The sequence below is a fragment of the Myiozetetes cayanensis genome, unplaced genomic scaffold, assembly GCF_022539395.1.
Source record: "Myiozetetes cayanensis isolate MyiCay16 unplaced genomic scaffold, myiCay2020 scf13, whole genome shotgun sequence".
NCBI lineage: Eukaryota > Metazoa > Chordata > Aves > Passeriformes > Tyrannidae > Myiozetetes > Myiozetetes cayanensis.
The window spans coordinates 4,336,375-4,349,291 of NW_026086937.1; the positions used below are offsets into that span (position 1 = coordinate 4,336,375).

Here is a 12,917-nt window from a genome sequence, read left to right on the forward strand (position 1 = left end):
TTGTTTTGTGTTTTTGTTTGTTTGTTTTGTTTGTTTGGTTGGGTTTTTTTCCTGTCTATTTTAGTTAGCATTCCTAATGAAAAACCCTCACACCCACTAACAGCCCTGGCTTGGTGGCTGACACACCAGGTCACAGCCCTGCTGCACCTATTGGGAAGTGGACTTGTACCTTGTTCTTGAAAGTACTGGACGTTACCAGGTTAAGCTATTTGTGCAGATTGCAAGAGAAGCACATAAAAATCTCCACAAGAATCTTCCCTTCCATAAGAATTTTCAGCACTGCTTAACTGGAAAATATTTTCTAAGCATCTCAAAGCTGTCCATTAGGAAAACCATTTCTCTATTCACAGTTTTCCTAGAACAATACAGTGCAGCAATACTTCATCATGACAATCCAACAGCAGCAATGAAAGCCTGGAAAGTTCTGTCAGCAGGGCTTGATGAGCCATTTGTGGACTTACTGCTGTGGAACAGACCAAACCCAGTTTGCCACACAGACCCCCTGCCTCGGCACTACTGAGACCACTGTCTACCCCTCCATGCCAGCTGCCTCACCTCTTCAGCACTCATGAACATACAAATTCTTACAAAATCTGCAGACATAAAAAGCAGATGCACCTCTCCACCACTGAAATCCTCCTGCAAATACCCACATGGTTAAAAGTGACTACAGACACCTCTTTACCAAACACAAATTACCAACACGTCTAAATTCTAAAAGCTAACCTTAGATGTTCCACTTTCCACATTTTTCACAGGTTCTCACAGAACAAGCTCATAAACTTTAATAATGGTGTGGTGAAACAGCTGCGGAAGACACAGTTTCACAAACCACCTTCTCACACTGTCTTGAAACTTTGGTTGATAGAAATCATTCTGTATGCCTGATCCAATAAACGTTGTGTCATCATGCACACTGATGTATGACACTGCACTAGTGGCTCAAGAAGCAAAGCACCCAGGAAAAACCTTCCTGAGGATGGTCCAGGTTTCCCACATGTCTCAGCAGCCAACCTGAACAAAATGAGGCATGTTCCATTCCGTCCTGGAGAGCAGTAAGGGAAAGGTAAAAGTCTTTCCTCTAAAGATGCACAAGTATTTTTAAATAATTTTCAGTTCAAAGTATGCTTAGGAGAGAATGTTCCACACAGATAGAAAAGTAAAACAGTAAATAGGTGGGGAACTGGATCTGGCAGTGCAGGAGTCCTGCTATTCTGCTGCTTCATCTTCAGCAAGTCACTTCTAACATTTATTATTCATTTTCCCCTTCCAGGTCTCATACTGATTTCATGTAGTAGATCCAAGCATTCAGGGTAAGGATATTTACATAGTTCCTAAAAACCAAACCACTAGATTTCCAATTTTACAGTGAAATGGGAGAAGGCTTGCAGTTTGTTATTGCTGTTTTCACTATCAGTGAAAATTTAAGTCAATAATTTCAATAATCTTATCTTCCTTGCTTTTCAGGAAACGCACAGAACTGAGAAGCCAGCTTGTCCCATTTCATATACTGTAATTAACTAGCACATTTTCATAATTAACAAGACTCACGAACACTGAGGGACAGACAACTTCCCAATGCTCATGTGGTGACAAATTGCCACCTCCTCCTCCGGGAATTTATGGACACCAAGTCAGCACCTTGACTTCCTGAGAGCTGCAGGCTCACTTAAGGAATGAGAGGACACATGGGTGAGTAATTCCTTCCCCAGGGTCAGTAAAATACTCTTGCAAGTTTTGAATTAAGCTGATTTTAAAACCAGTTTGAATTTTGAACAACTTTTCTCTAATTCATTTAAAAGGTAATATACAATAAGGTTTGAGCTTCCTTCAGAGAGTTGCACTATTTATCCCCTTCCTGCCCATAGTCCTGTATTTCAGAATAGCCATCCAGGAGATGTGGTTAGGACATGGCCTTGGCCAGGGGATTTCCTTCAACAGACTCAGAATCATTAGATCCCAAACTCTATTTCAAAGCTGAGTACTGAATGCTCTGAAAGCCCTTCAGGTCTTACTACATGGCAAACACTGATGCAGACCAGGCCCTCAGGATGAAGAGCAGGTTCTTCCAACTCTAACTGCATAATTAAACAAATAAAGTCCTGCCATTTGGGAACTGCTTAAGATTGGCTTGAGTGCTTGCTATACTCCTCCAGGTTTGATGTGTAAACCTGCACTGCCAGACCACACGCAGTCCTAAATAAGCTGGCTCACAACCTTCCACTGAGACTGCTCTGTTGGTACAAACTTAACGGAGCCATGGGACAATTCAAGTGAGTAAGGACAGCAGGGGGACTCTGGTTCAACCTCAAGCTCAAAGTGAGATCACACCTGCTTTCTCATGGCTTTATCCAGTTGGATTCTGAAAACCTCCACGGAAGGAATCTGCACAAGCTCTCTGGACAGCAAGCCTCATCACCTGGCAGACCTCAGGGTGGAAAATGCCTTGTAGAGACAGACCCCTGCTGTCTCTTGTCCTCCCACCATACACCACTGTGAAGAACCTGGTTTCGTTCTCTTGAAAACCTCCACACAGGTTCTGGAAGGGTTCCCCAGGCCTTCTCTTCTCCAGGCTTGACAGGCAGATCTCTTCTACTTCTCCTCACAAAGCAAAACCTCAGGACTCCAGATGATCTTGGCAGCAGTCCACTTAACTCACTCCAGTTTATCAACACTTCCCTTGTCCCAGGAAGGGGAGCAAAACCGGATGCTGTACTCTGGATGCAGTCTAAAGAGTGCCAATGGAATGGGATAATTGCTTCCCTTCACCTGCTGGCTGTGCTCCTGTTAACACAGGGCACATGTTGGCCCATGCTCAGCTCGCTGCTCACCATGACCCCAGGAGCCCTCTCAGCAGAGCTACCCCCAGGCAGGCTGTACTGGTGCAGGGGGTCACTCCTGACAGGGAACAAACCAGGAAGCCCCCACGCTCAAACAGCTGCTTAAATGGTAAATTTGCTTAGTAATCGGCAGCAGATGAAATGGATAGAAATTGAAGCCAAGGCTTCTTAGTGTTAATACACCTTACTTAGTAGTACTAAGTCGCATCTTAGGGCCATATTCAGATGGCCTAAATTCCACATAAATCCTTCTGCCTCCTATTTCTTATTAGCTGGCTTTCAGGCAGCTCCTGATTCAGTGTCATATGTAAATTTTCTGAATTGCTCTTCAAAAGCACCTTGATTTCTCCACTGAAGAGAAAAGGTGCTTCAGTGGAATCCAGGCCACCTGAACCTAGCCTTTAGGGTCTGATAACATTGCAGCATCAGATTGCATTATTCCTTTGGATTTGCCATTGTGGCAGCAAGTAACAGTTCATTTGTCAGGACAGGTTTAGTTACTCTTCCAATGGAACATATATTTCAAAAGAAAATGTAGGTAACTAACCAATTCGGGACTCAGTTCTCCCTGCTACTTTCTGCAAATTTACTCTATAGTTGGATCTCCTTGAACAAGAACGCTTTATCCACAGCTCTTGTGCATTTTGTCCCGAGACACGGATGATGCTTTGTTCCAGATGTCTCAACAATTCATTGAAAAAAATCTGGGTCTTTAGTATGACTGTGGCTCAAACCATTCACTAGTCTACAGAAAAGAAGAATAAAAGCCCTACAATCAGCACTGAATGTGGGCTGGGGAAATCAATGGCTTAAATGCTCACCAGTTCAGCAAAAACACACCACGCTTTAAGTCAAGCATGAAGATATTTCTTCTAGTTCTTCAAAGATTATCAGTTTTCCAATAAATACCATTCTGATTTTCCTAAGTTTCTGGCTGAACCAGAACTTTTGATTTGAGAAATTATTTCTTACAGGCATTAGGGTTTTATAGCAGTGTCATAAATTCAGAAGTTAAACATACCAGCATGCTCTACTCAGTGTTCTTACATAATCAGGATTCTCCAAGTAAGAGAGGTGGAGCAGGGAGGGTGGGAACCGCTCATAAACACTTCTGAAAAGAGGAGCCAGATTCAACACACCACAGTCCTGACACCTCTTTTTAGGACATTAACAGTGCTTTTGTCAAAACATCAGAGAATTCCAGATGCACAGGTATCGAGAGTCTACCCCCTGTACACAGCTGTAACCCAGAGCTTCCTCTCAAAACATCCCAGGACTGCGACATACACAGAATAAAACTGAGGCTGAGATTTACTGTATTAATCCTTACTTTGAGTGGAACAGGACACTTGGAGATAGCACAACTTTCAGAACCAAGTGCCAGCTTATTGCAGATCAAACAGGCTATTTTAGAATTAAGTCAGTAAGTTTGCTTCCCTCTGAGGGATTCTTCATTAGCAAGAAGTTTGCTTTCCTGATCAGCCAGAAGGGACCAGATCCATACCGCAGGCTGACTGTGTTATGTGTTTCAGCAGTTTCCACCACAAAATCAGCAGCTCCATCAGAATGACTCAAGTCTGTCAGCCAGCCATCGGCACTGAACGTGCAAACATTAAATGTGAACCTACCTCTGGTTTCCAGGCACTAACAATAACAAACATGCTGAATAACTACAAAGAAAATCAGGTCTGTAAGTTACAATGTTTAGTTTCAACGACTCCTGAAGCACAAATCCACAGGACAAGGACGAATTACCAGACTTCATAATATCTTTCCTTAACTTTCCAAATCACACAGGACAGTCAAATACTATGAAAAGTGGTTTGCTCTCACAGTGGTGCAGATGGTTATGGGCATAAAGTCTTAAGAGTGCACCCAGATGATTACCTTCCTCTGAGGGAATAGTTAAGAGCTGATAACACATCTATTATTTCAGACTTCTTTACTTTTTAGCCCCAGGAAATAAAAAAATCATATGCCACAGTGAAACTCTGCACAATGAGACACCAATCCACTCTGGAGAAAGATCACATCTACAGTAGAATGTAACCAGACAAAAATGTCATTAAGGCTTTTTGGTTTCATTTTATGCTTTTTCTTTACACGATGCTCAAACAACAACAACAAAAATTTAAAGTCAGTTCAAATGTTCCTTAACACTTGTATAATATTTCAAAGTATTTTGAGTAAAAATGACTGCCTTTACCCTTATCACACTTTTAAAAGTACTCAAAATCATATATCATTGGTATCGCTTATAAATACTGGCATTGCTCATTTCATAAATTCCGTACTGAGAACTGAACAAGATCAAAAGATAGGCCATTTAAAATACAAGAATTTCACATCTGGTGTTATCAAATCCATTTCAGAGGCCAAAAAAAGCCACATTCTAGAATCTGGTACTTTTAAACAAAATGCAGTGTTTCTGATTTTAAAAAATTAAATACCCGTTGCTGTGCATAATAATTAAACGTTTTGGGAAGCTTATTTCTTCAGCAAGCTAAAAACCAAATGTAGCAGTGCTTTTAAGCTACCTTACGACTATTTTTATTCTTTTACTGCCTTACTTTCTCTGAAGGCACTGTTTGCTTATTTCCCAGAGATTCTATACGGGTCCCAAACACTGAACTTCACCCTCTTAATGAAACTATCCGAAACAGCCTTTTAAGCCTTTCTTCCCTTCCCTCGAGCGAAGGGTGGTCTGCGCTACCCTTCCCGGGAGAGCTCAGCGACGGAACCTACCCAGGCACTAAATCCAGCACCAAACCCCCTGGAAACCTGAACGGCAACACCGGAACGGGGCTGCAAATCCCGGCCCGCGCCCCCTCCGGCCCTGCAGCTCTCACACCGCACGCGTTCGCGCACCACGAGCAGCGACCGGGCCGGGGACGCGGCGGGGACAGCTCGGCGGTGTCACCGCCCGCACCGGGCACCTGCCGGGCGGCCCCCCCGGCCCCGCCAGCTCCCGCCGCGCTCCCCGCACCCCAAACACAAAGCAAAGCCTAGGGAAAACAGCCCCTCGCCATCGCCTGTTATCTCGCCGATTACCCGGTGCGCATCCCCGCCCCGCCGCGGCCCGCACGGCCGCCGCGCTCGCCCCGCGGAGGCGGCGAGAGGCCCGGCGGGGACACGCAGCGCGGCGCGGCCGGGCGCGCTCCCGGCGGGCGCAAGGCCACGCGCTGTGCCCCCCAGCCCGCCCCGCAGCCCCGCACTCACCGGCCCCGGCGCGGGGGACGCTGCGCGGCGGCTCCGCCCGCTCCGCTCGGCTCGGCTCGGCCCGAGTGCGCGCCCCGCGCTCCGGTTCGGGCTCAGCCGCGGCCGGGCCGGCCCCCCCCGCCGCCGCCGCGCGCGCTCATCCCGTATGCACCGCGGCGCCTCCTGGTTGGCCCGCGCCGGGTGGCGCGCGGGGCCGGGCTCCCGCGCCGCGGGGTTACTACAGGTCACCCGCGGCAGGGGGCGGGGCGAACCGGCGTGAGGGGGCGGGGTCGGGGAGAGGGGGCGGAGCCTGGGAAAATCCCTCCTTCCCCGCGCGCGCCGCGTCGGCCTCGCGGCCCGGCCGCGCTGCGCGTGCGCGCCCGGCGGGGCGGGCAGGGCAGGGGCGCTGAGGGGGCGGCCGCGGCTCGGAGCGAGCGGGGTCTGTCCCTTCTTCCCCGGCGCTCCCGGGGCTGCTCCGCTCCATCACCGCGCCCCGGAACGGCCCCGGGCCCGCCTCTAACGCCGCGCTGTCCGACGGGCGCTCCGGTGGGCGGGCGGGCGATGCTCCGTGTGCCGCCGGCGCGCCTGTTAATAATGGGTGTTTCTTGACGCGTCCCCCCATCAAAGTCACCGCCGCAGAGCGCTGGACGTGCCTCGGGGGCTGCCCGGCCTGGGTCCAACTTCCCCGGAGTTGAGGTTTTAAGGGACGGTGTCGCCCGGGGCAGAGCTCCGTGACTGGATCTCTGCCGGCAGGACCGAGCCAAGATCGCTCCTTTCACATCAGAGCTGCCCTCACCCGGAGCGAGGTTTGGTCGGCGCTGCTCGAGGCTGGGTCCCCATTTAACAATTACTGAGGAACCTCTTCTATCAGTATTGACTTACCCGGGCCCTACAAATGTTCCTTCAGAATTGGAGGTTTTCGTTTAATCGCCCGTAATGCAGTGCCGAAAGATAAAAGAAATGAGCGCCTGCCAAAGATAAGAGAAATAAAAACGACAAATGGGGGGAAGGTTCCAAAACCCAGAGGGAAGATTTAGTTACGGCGGGTGGTGGGGTTGCCTTTGCAGTGGCGGCAGCCAGGGCTGATACAAGGGGCAGGTTTGTTTGCAGCACTCTGTGCAGGTCAGGTGTCATTGTCACTGTCACAGCCTGGGAGCTGAGGAGAGGACGATTGCAGTGCTGGGGACAGGAGCCTGAACACAGAGGTATCCACAGGTTATTACTTTGTGCCACCCATAAACTGTGCAGCTGACACTGCCCGTGTCGTGTGTCCCACCTTGCCCCTCACTGGCACCACCTTTCAGAGGAGGAAGCGCTGTTTGCATCCACAGTCACCTGCAGGGCACTTGAGTGGCAGGGAATATACTCACTCTTGCTAAGAGCAGATTAACGGGGTATATACTCCTAATCCAAAGACCAACTAAGTCAGTCACCTCAGTGACTGGGAAAAGCGCTTCCAAGTGTTTGGAACTGGAACAGAAGAGGTGGCCACTGACTGCTTTGAAAAAGCAGGAAAAACATTATCCACAGTTGTCTGAGCTGTAAAAGTCATGAGCTGCTGAAGGTAGTGATGCTACCTGGATTGTGGGTAGGAGCATGGAGATTTTATATTTAGAACAGTTTCACACTCACTGGAAGAAGTGGGAAAGGATAAGCAAACTTGGAAGGAGAAGAGTCATTTCTCAAAGATGGAAAATGTGGCCATTTGTGCAACAGGAGGGAATTCACAGGGCTTTCTGCCAAAATATATACTTATACTGGTAGAGACAGGATAAAGTCAATAAATACAATATGAATATTAGCACAAGGAAAGGAGTCCTAGATTTTTGTCACAGAATCACAGAATCACGCCATCTTTCACATATCATTCAAAGCAAGGAAGGTTCAGAATAAAACTGGAAAAGCGATTTGATGTAAAGGAAGATGGGAGATAAAGCACTGGATAGCACAGAGGTCATCTGCTCAGTGTCAGGTCTCATGTTGAACCTCTGTTCTTGTTTGCTCCTGAGTAATCATCAGTGACTGACTGGTGAAACACCTCAGCAAAAGCCTCACTGTGAGAAATACATGGAGCCCACAACCTGAAATTAAATGGGATCCGTATTAAACTGCTAGATCTGAATACTGTCAATTTTTATGAGGAGATTCCAAAGAAACTTTTAACTTCAAATACAGATTTGTTGTAAACTCTGTATTTCAGTCTTACCTTTACTACATCTGTGTGCGTGGTGTAAGTTTGCCTGAACTTTTGAGTGATTTGAAATCCAAAATGCTGACTGTGTAACCAGCTGCATTTATTCCAAGTAGACCCAGCTATTGGCTGCATCCCTAGCAGTCTTCAGGGTAAACAAGGAGTTGTTGTTGATGTACCACCCCAGCAGGATGTTTTTTGAAAAATTGTGAGAGTATCTCTTTTGTCCCAAAGAGCTGCCCAGTGCATTCCATATCTGCAGATAATTTAGGCAGGAGTAAGACATTCAAAGAACAACAAAAATACTTAGAACTAACTATTAAATCCTGACAGGTTTTGAAGCGTCCTTTTGTTAGCGTTTAAACTAATTTCTATGGAGTTACAATTAAAAAGACAAAACCGTGTTCAATCCGGTAGTCCACAATGACATTTCTTAAGCTTCTTCCTGTATCATTTGGTGGTGGTGGATGCTGGAGACAGTACTCCTGACTGGATAGCCTGGTCCCTGGCAATGCCTGTGGCTCCTAATTCAGCTCAGCATCAGAAGTGAAACACAACTGCAACCTACACTGATAAAGCAACTTCAGTTTTACAGACCCCTAAGGATTAAAAATGTATACACATATACAGAAACATCTTTGTTGTTAAATATTGATTTAAATGGATTCTTACATGTATTCACGATTTTCTTTATGTTCTTCATAGATTCCTGATGTTTACATATAGCGTAGGCAAAGTTTTCATGATATCAGGAATTTTACCACACCTTTTGCTTAAATGCAGATTTTACAGAGCAGGGCTTTGGAAGATACTGGTGTAATGTGTCACACTAATAATTTTCTTGTGCAAGCCTGTGCTGTGTATCCCATAGGAAAACCAAAGAATTTGGGGATAGATAGTACACATAACAGTCACCAGGAAAATGATGGATAATGTATGTTTATAATTGGAAATTTAAACTGCACAAGACACATGCTCTAGTGACTGTGGGACACAGTGACTTTTCCTACATGAGCTATGCATGGTGATAGGAAATTAAAACAGTAGCTGATTTATATTTTCATTAGAAAGTCAACTAACAGAATTAAAGGCAGAAAATAAGTAGTTGTATCATCCTGGAGCATTCAGAAAGGGAAGGAGTATCAGTGAAAATATTCATGGCTCCTACTAACCACATTCATGTATTCACAAATGCTTGTTTGGTTTGGGGTTTTGATTCCCAGAAGGAGAAGCTCATTAACTATTCTCATTTTCCCTTTTAAAAAGTTTCAGGCATGCATTCAAGGGGAAAAAAAACCCACTGCCATATGTTTTGTTCAACAGTGGAGAATGAGTAGCAAGCAGTAAATAGCAGGGAAGATTGCAAGTGATCTTATGAAAATACTGATTTCAAAGTGCAGTCAACTGACTCATTAGGAAAGAGAACACAAAGCCAATATTATATATGGCCAATTCTAACTAATATCCAGGGGGAATTAATAAAAACAAAACCGTGAGCCACACTGAAAGAGGAGAGTCTATGAATGGGTAAGCATGTGGAAGGCTGGCATTAGTCCTTGGTGAGCAGGCTGCTGCCCACTGATTCTGGGGAAGAAGCTAGAGGGGGAAAACCCAACAGTGTCACAGATAGAACAGATGCAAGAGCTTTCAGCTAAAAATCCCTGGAGGGGCACAAACAAAATTAAGTAGTATAGGACAGTACATGTGGTTCAACTAAAATCAAATTGACTTCTTATGTGAAATAACAGACACCATTAAAGAAGGGTTTGGGTGGAACAAAGCTCATGGTCTTGATGCAATATATGTGAGTGTACACCTTCAAACCTGTGAAAAATGAATGACTCCATAATTAGGAAACTTTCTCCATGACTCATTAAATAATTGAATGCTACAAATTAATACAGTGCTAGTCTAAAATTAATTGTAACTGAAGAGAAGATAATACTTTTAAACCTTTTGCTTAGAACTTCTTTTGCTTTAGCTATGAACGATAACCAGTTCAACAAAGAGAGGAGTATCCCTGGTAATTTTTAATTAAACAATCAAACTGACATTGTAATGTTTTATTTCTAGAGATATCCCGGTAGTGTGGCATTCTTAAATGCCCTCTTGAAAGGTAGAGAGTGCTGAGTTACTACTGAAGGGGCAGGGAGAGCCAGCTGGGATGCGGGTTCTGGCAGCAGAAACAGCTTGTGTTCCTGAAGTGATCATTCTCACAACTGTTAATTTTGGGGTGTTGTTTTAAAAGATGGAAAAACATTTCTAGCACAAGCAGCATGAAGTTTCAGTGCTAAATAGTCTCCATGTACATATCAGTACATTTGACTCATTTTTATCCGTGAAGCTTTTTGTTTCCAAATAAAGAAACGGATGAGTAAGTTCCTAAGATTAAATTGGAAAGCAGCAAACTCTGGCAACATGACCCAATGATAAATTATTTAGCAGAACATTTGGTCGTATGGGCATGCCCAGAGCCACTTCTTACAGAGAGAGATTGATGACATTAATAACAAGGTGATCAAGGGCATAGCAGAAGATTTATCACCACTTGACACAGTTCAGCTTTGTTAATGCTGGAGTACTTCTTTAAATTCCTAGCTTGTATTTTCTCATCCCACAGATCTGTTGCAAACCCACTGCGATAAATCAAAGTGCCATTCAGGTGTTAATAGTACAATAACCCCCAAACCTGAAATTTCCAACTAGAGGAAAGCATGTAAACAGGTTAGGAACTGTAAAACAGGCTGCAAGGCGAGCTCTGTGACACCACCACACCCTGGAACTGCCATGCTGTGAGAAATTGTGTCACGCACGGAAAATGAGAGGAAGGATTAAAAATAGAATTTATTTCTGCTCTTGAACTTTCTTGCTCAAAAAGCCGCCTGTCATTTTCTAGGCCAGCGAAACGTTACAGTGGATCTGACAGCGCCAAAGGCAGCCAAGAGGAATCAAATCAAACAATGAATGGTGACTCGAGCCCACAGAAAAAAGGTGATCCCTGTGGGCTCCAAAGACAGTGGTGTCCTGAGAATCTTACAATACAATTTAATCATCAAGTAGATCATAAAAACATCCAAGCCCAGATCCAAACCCATGTCTGAGCCTCCCACACTGCTTGTGCCCCAGCGGCTGCCCAGACTGGGCTCCCCCACAACTTGCCCTGAGCTCAGGTGTTATTCCACGGGCATGGATGCACTGGGCTTGCTGCAGCCCAGTCCACTGACACCCCTTCCAGCCTTAGCACAGCACAGATTTAAGATTTGCTTCTTTGTTAGAGCAGCACCAGGCACAGAGCCCCTTTGGTTTTTAGACCACCATAGTTAAAACTCACCATTTTTTTCTGGAATACCCTGCATGCACCTGATATTTGAGAAGGATGGAAAAAAAGACACTTCCCAGGACAGACTTGCTTTCTTCTACAATTCTGAACAACCATGGTAAACTGTTACAGATAAAGCTGGCAGTTATAAACCCTGAAATGTGACATCAAGTGGCCAAAACAATCCGAGTGCTTTCCTGCTGCAGCAGGGGAAGGCTGCAAAGGCTTCCAATAGTTTGCTTTTATTTAATGGGCTCTGTTTAGTCAACTACTGTGAAATGTTTTCATAAAACAAAACCATTTTACCGTCTCAAGACTTCAACCAAGAAACAAATGCGGCCAAGGGTTTCCAAAACAGAAGCTTAAATTTGGGCTCTCGTGTGAGTTGGATGTTTGGGGTTATTTGAGAAAATTGAGGTAAACAACCATATACTTGGCAACTTGAGAAATACATAACTCAAGTGGGTGACCTGAATTACCCAAGACGAATTCTGTGAAACTTCAAAAGAATGGCTTTCAGTTTATTTTCTAGAGGAGGGAACAGCATCCTCCCCCTGGAAGAGATATGCAAAGGAAGTCATTCCCTCAATTTCCCTGAGCTGAACTAGCAAATTCTTCAAAAAAATTAGGGATGTAGCAGAGGTGTCTGATTTTGCAGGCTGAGCTGGTCACTGCCAGGCTGTCTGCTGGTCGGTACCTGCAAGGCAATGCTTCGTGACTTGTTTATTTAAGTTCTGACTGATGGACACACTCCTTTGCTTCATAGCAATTACTTAGGGATTGAAAATCGGGTATCAGAAACAGCAGACAATGAAATAGAACTTCTCTAGCAGCTAGGGTTTATATGCTTAAGAAAGTAATTATGTGTTAAGTAAAGTTATTGCCAAATTCAATATTTCAATAATAGTAATTGCAAAATTCAATACATTTCAAGGCTATCCCACTGCAATGCTAGAGAAAGAGATCACTGATTTTTAAAAAAAAAAAGGAAAACCCAAAGAAAAATAAATTCTAAATTAAATACTAATACACTTACATACATTAATGTTCATTCTATACCGTAAAAATATATTAGAAAACATATTAGAAAGCACAGAGAAGTCAGAACTTGCAGGAACAAGTACAATCAGAAAATAAAAAGAAAATATGCATAGCAGAAAGGCAGAAGAATTTAGGAGTAAAGTGTCATTCAGGAATTCAGAGCTGAAGATGCAATAATGAAAGTATTTTATAATCCTCCTACGTCTTGGCATTATTCTGAAGTAAATCTACGAAGGCATAAATAACTGAAGACAATGTGATCTCTTTGATGATTAAAGTGATACAACATTGAGTTCAGAAATAGGGTGGTCTGGGTTTAGGGAAACTA

General features: G+C 44.7%; 1 protein-coding gene across 2 annotated transcripts in view; it reads right to left on the reverse strand.

Moving 5' to 3' along the window:
* The window catches only part of ACSL3 (acyl-CoA synthetase long chain family member 3), a 51,127-nt gene extending 44,916 nt beyond the window's left edge, over positions 1-6,211 (reverse strand). The window contains exon 1 of one of the 2 annotated variants that reach the window (XM_050307785.1): positions 6,060-6,211. The gene's annotated coding sequence lies outside the window, so the exon portion shown is untranslated. The remainder of the gene's footprint in view (positions 1-6,059) is intronic. The other variant, XM_050307786.1, reaches the window with a different exon arrangement.
* Between the last annotated feature and the right edge of the window lie 6,706 nt (positions 6,212-12,917).